This window comes from Echinops telfairi, unplaced genomic scaffold (genome assembly GCF_000313985.2).
Source record: "Echinops telfairi isolate 266 unplaced genomic scaffold, ASM31398v2 ScPeMD7_18;HRSCAF=68, whole genome shotgun sequence".
NCBI lineage: Eukaryota > Metazoa > Chordata > Mammalia > Afrosoricida > Tenrecidae > Echinops > Echinops telfairi.
In genome coordinates this window covers 47,116,681-47,122,869 of record NW_022103915.1, presented here as the reverse complement: position 1 = coordinate 47,122,869, position 6,189 = coordinate 47,116,681, and positions in this window count along the sequence as shown.

Sequence of the window (6,189 nt, the reverse complement as noted above, 5' to 3'; positions counted from 1 at the left end):
GGCTTCTGTTGTCAAACACAAACCAAAAAGAGTTAGAGCGTCAGAGCCTCCGGGGCAGCTGTCCTCTGCCATGCAGGGTCGCTGTGAGCCGGCGCCGACTTGAAAGCAGAGAATCTGGATTTCTTTGTAGTCATTGTTCTTGGTTCATCTTGCAATCTCTCCATAAAAACAAAACTTCCTACTGTGAGTGTGTAACTCAAAGGAAGCAGCAGTAGAATAAGAAGCGTTTATAAATATATACAATTTACTTTTGAGAAGCCACTTAAGGAAAGATTTGAGGAAAAACAAACAAAATCTCCAGAATGGTCACAATGATTGTATTGAAAGCAAATAAACATAACATGAAAAATATTTTCTTGATCTTGACTGCTAATTAATATTTGAGCCCACCCAGAGACTCCTGAAGAAAGGCCTGAAAAACTGTTTCCTCAAAGATTTGTGCCAAGAAAACCTCCTAACACAGTTCTCTCTGTAACCTGTGGAGTTGCCGGGAGGTGAAATTGGCTCAATAGTAATGAATTTGGTTTGGTTTATGGTGAGACCCAGCATCAAAACCAAGGCAACTCTTGAACTTGGCACACAAATGTGTACAACATGAGGGCAGACGTTCTGTAACAGAGCAGCATCAAGAAGAAGCATGGAACAACTTCAAATGACCAAACAGGTCCCTGGAACACTGTGTAGCTTGTAAGGATAGATGTGCTCGTCCAGCTGGTGAGTGGATGAATCAAGTCCCTTATTGCCTTGAACATTCCTTGTCACGACATAGAAGTACTTTACATTTTAGAGACAGCACGCTCTGCTCATAAAGAGAACACTCCGGGAATTCACCTTCTTGTTGTTGTGTTGCTGCGAGGCCCCATCGAGTGGACTCCAGCCCATCGTGACCCTCTGCTCGGTAGAAGGGAACTGCCCGGTCCTGCCCCAGCCTCACAGTTGTTCCCAGGCGTCAGTCCAAGTCGTTGAGGGCCTTCCTCTTTGTCACTGCCCTCCACTGCACCAAACCTGATGGCCTTCTCCAGGGACTGCTCTCTCCTGACACCACGCCCAACGTCTATAAGATAAAGCCTTGCCATCCTGTCCTCGAAGGAGCACTCTGGCCTCACAGCTTGCAAGACGGATCAGTCTGTCCTTTTAGCAGTCCGTGGTACTTTCAATAGTCTTCTCCAGCACCACAATTCAAATGCATCGGTTCTTCTTCGGTCTTCTTTATTCAATGTCCAACTTTCACATGCTTATGACGCTATTGAAAATACCATGGCTTAGGTCAGGCACACCTTAGTCCTTAAACTATCATCTTTGCCTTTCAAGACTCGAAAGAGATGGTGCGCAGCAGATTTACCCAATGCAAAATGTGTTTGATCTCCTGCCTGCTGCTTCCAGGAGCATTGAATGTAGATCCAAGCAAGACTAAATCCTCGACAACTTCAACCTTTTCTCCATTTATCAAGATGTTATCTGTTGGTCCAGCTGTAAGGATCTGGATCTTCTTTACATTGAATTCTAACCCACAGTGAAGGCAGCAATCCTGACTTTTCATCAGCAAATACTTCAAGTCCTCCTCACTTTCAGCAAGCAAGGTGGTGTCATCTGCATACTACAGGTTGTTAATAAGCCTTTCTCCAAACCTGATCCCACATTGCTCTTCATATAAGTCAGCTTCTCTGATGATTTGCTCAGCATGCAGGTTGAATGAGTGTGGTGAGAGGATACAACCTAACTTGTAACATATTGGCAACCCCCAAGATAATTGAAATTCAAAGTTTCACCATAACAAAGAATTAAAGCAAGCTTTTCTCTCCTCAATCAAATGGAGTGTGTATATCTGTACTGTAGGTCTCCAAATACCATTCACAGAATTCCGTTTGTTGTGCTCTGTGATGCATAGTGTTTTTAGTGAATGTCATCTGCTCTTCTGTCTTAATTGTAATTTTTATCTGGTTCAGTTTTGGAAACAAGCTCTCAGTCATTAGTGTAGACAGTAAGCTTAAGTGATGGCTTTTGGCTGATGCAAGAGCAGATCGGTCGATGGGAAGCCTGCAAACACTATGACAGGCTCTTTACACCCAACAGAAATAGGAGACTACCAAGAGCCCCAAAATGACATAAAAGAATTATACCAGAACAGAAATGGTCCTTTAAAAATGCCCAGCATGTCCTAGGTTCTGCTGTACCTGCTGCTTCAGTCCTATCACACATGCCACTTAAAGACCTATCTTCTTGTTTTCCTGAACTGTTAGTCATTGGACTGCTAACTGCAAGGTTAGTGGTTCAAATCCACCAGCTGCCCTCTGGAAGAAGGATGAGACTGTCAGCTCCTGTACAGATTGACAGTCTCACAAATCCTGTATAGAATCACTATGAGTCTGAATCTACTCTATAGCAGATAGGGTATCAATAACTGAAGAAAAACAAAACTCTCCCCAAAAGTACCCCTTCAGTTTAGATGATTATCTCATAAAGACAACCACTGAGAAAAGGAGAGCTAGATGCTTAGGGTACACTCGGATCCTGTTAGGGGGGACAGAAAATGTTGGGAACAATTAAGGATGATATTTGAACATGATGAATATAATTTATGTTACTGACCTGCCCATGTGAAGATCATTGAAATGGAAACTGTGTTGTTACAGAGATATTTATCACATTTTTTAAATCTCAAAGGAAAAAGAAAGAAAGCAAAAACTCATTTGGCAGGAGTTAAACTCTGGAGAGGTAACAACCCCCTGAATTCTGAATGAAGTTCAATGCACAGATAACTGAATGAAACCCAAGGAACTCAACATGTGACCACAAAGCATCACTTGTTAAACAAAGTTGGGATGAAATGGGCACAAAGCCATTGTCATTGTCACTCTTCCAGCCCGGCAGGGTAACCAATGCTCTCCCGTGGTGTGTGGCTGGGACTGACCCATGCTCTTTGGCCTGGGTTAGCTGTCAGGAGAGGAACCTTCTCATTTCTGTGCACAGAACCTCAGACAACTGGCTTCTATGGAGTGCAAAGTCAATCATAGCTCTATCTTTAGTAGGAAACTGTCTATAATATGAAATACGAACACAAAGGAAAGGAAAATGGAGTCTTTATACACTCTATTTCCTCTCCTCTCTCCCCACCCCCACCCCAGTTTTTAGATAAAATACTACATGCCAACTTGCAAGTAAATCCGTGAAAGCCCTAATTTTGCTCTTTCAAGCCACTTCTCCTAGGGGTGGCATTGACAAAGATCGTTTCCCTTTCCCACACATACCCAGCCAGGCTTCTTCTCAATAGCTAGTAACATCTGGTATCCCTCTAGGGTCTATTTTAGGTCCATAATTATTTCTTTACCAAGTTAATGATTGCAAATATCTCTTTCCCATTACCCTGCTTCTTTCAGACTTTTTTTTTTTTTTTTTACTGTTGACACGCCATTGTAAGAAAAATAAATTAGACAATCCTTAATTCCATGGCTGGGATCTCTGCCTTGCAAAATGATAATCATCAACAGGAAGAATGGCTCATAAGTAATGAGCTGAACCAAGTGATGCTTATACCAAATGTGAGATAATTGCTTTTCTCAAACTATCAATCCACTTTTCTAGCTTCGCTATTCCATGTGGATCCAAGGCTCCTCCCTCCTGGGATATATTTGGCTTACAGTATTCTAAAAAGAAAAAGGGGGGAAAGCTTGACAAGGCCAGGAATTCGAGAAAGACCACACACTCTTATTTTGCTTTGCATCCATGTTTTATTTTTCTATTGGCAAGGTAGTCAGATTTTCAAATCAACATCTCACTCAGCCCCGAAAAGATATTTAACCCTAATATAACTGCCAACTCCTGACTCCTGGGTATTGTCCTTCCTCTAACCAGTTAGGGACTTCCAAGCGGGAGTAAGACAGACAGACGTTCCTTGTACATGGAGGGCCATCTGCCATAGGAACCCTTCAGAAATCACCAATGGCCTTCCGACTAAACATCTGGAAGATTCTAGGTTGGGCTCTAAGTTTAGTACCAACATACTTACAAATCAATATTTACATTAGTATGCATTTGCGTAATAATTTGCATAATAACTCCAGTTGTTGCCAAGTCAATACTAGCTCATGACAATCCCATGTGTCTCCGGGTAGAACTGCGCTCTGTGGAATTTTCCATGGCTGGCTTTTCAGAAGTGGATTGTCAGGCCTTTCTTCTGAGACACTTCTAGAGAGACTCAAACCTTCAGCCTCAGTGAAAAACTGAGCAGGTTAACTGTTTGCATGACCCAAACTCAGCAATGATGCCAAAGTGTAAATTTTAGGAGAGGAGAGAGAAGGGGGAAAAACTGTCTTTGAGATTGGTAATTCATAGGATCTTTCCTGACACTGGTGGAACACCTTTCCTTAATTACCTAGTGTCTCCAGAAATTTTGGTCAACCGTGGAGACTTAGTGATGTACGGACGTCTCCTTAAGGAGGGCTCTGAGGGCTATGTGCACCTACGTATGCTATAACCTTTCACTTCATGTGACTTCTACAGATTGAGGCAAAAGCCTGACACGCATTAAAGAGCATGGACTATCTAACTCTCTCTTTCCCTAGCAGGATGTGAGCACGGCAGCGGGGCAAGAACCTCACCCATCTGTACATCATAATATCCTGAGGGCCCTAGAAAAATGCAGGGCATGTAGGATAAATTCCAGAAAAAAATGAAATTCATTTTTGAATGAAAGAAGACTTAAAACAACATTAAATAATTTTGTGTGGGGCACTACTGAATGTGTTAGGAGTTCTGAGGGTGATGAGAATAAAGAGTTAGCGTGTCTTGGAAATACTTTCCAGAGAAAATAAGACTTGAACTGGTGGTGAAGATTGAAGAATCTCCGTAGAATGGGCTTGGGTGTGGGTAAGAGCCAGACCAAGAGTAAACGAAGACCCAAATTCCAGGCAAACGATAGAAGGTTCTGTAAGGGGAAGAATAAGACTAGAGAGGTACCCATCTTAAAATAATCCTCCATTTGAGATCAGAATGGCAGCATTTACCCAAGGACAAAGTTCAGAAGGGTTAGGGAAGAAAGAGGGACGGATACAGGAAACACAGGGAGAATGTGAGATGAGCCATGGGACATTGAAAGAATTGCAGTGAATATGTTCAAGCAAAATGCATATTCATATCGTTGCATGTAAAAGTGATTACCTACTTTGTAAATATTTGCTCAATTCACGATGAAACGTTTTTTAAGAGGAGTAAATTAGGACCCACAGGGAGATTTGTTTCTCCCCTGTATGGCTATGGAGAGACTCATCCCAGTCTCTTGTTAGTTGCCCTTGCTGTTAAGTGCTGTCCAGTCTTGTCCAACTCACAATGACCCCATGTGCAACCAGATCCTGTTCAGCCTTCACAGTGTTGTTATGTCTGAATTCGCTGTTGCAGCTCCTGTGTCCATGCGTCTTGCTGAAGGTCTACCTCTTTTTCACGGCCCCTCTACCAAAAGTAATGTCCTTTTCCAGGGTCTGTTCTCTCCTGGTAACAAGTCCAAAGACGAAGTCTTGCCATCCTCATTTATAAGTACCGTATATACTCAGCTGAGTTTTTCAGCACATTTTTAATGCAGTTTTTGAGGTAAAATTAGGGGCCTCGGCTGATATTCAGGTCAGCTTCTACTCGAGTATATTCAGTAGTACTCTGGCTGTTCTCACTCCAAGGTAGATTTGTGTTTTTTTCTCATGGGCCCTGGTATTTCAATTATCTTCTCCAAAACCACAATTCAAATGCATTGATGCTTCTCTGGCTTTACTTATTCATTGCCCAGCTTTCCTATGTGTAGGAGGCAAACGAAAATACCGTGGCGTGCATCACGTGCACCTTAATCTTCAAAGTGGTATCTTTGCTCTCTAACACCATAACGGTTACTTGTGCAGCAGATTTTCCCAATGCAGGAAATCATTTGATTTCTTGACTGCTGCTTCCAGGAGTCTTAATTGTGGCTTCGAGTAAGATGAAATTCTTGGCAACTTCAATCTTCTCTCTGTTTATTATGATGTTATCGATTGGTTCGGTTTTGAGGATTTTTCTTTCCTTTATGATGAGTCGTAACCCATACAAAAGGTTATATTCTTAGATCTTCATCAGTAGCGTCATGTGAACATCACAGATTGTTTCTAGCATTTTCCCATCTTCTTCTTGTTGGATATTACCTCCCCCCCTCACCTGAATAATACTTCTCTA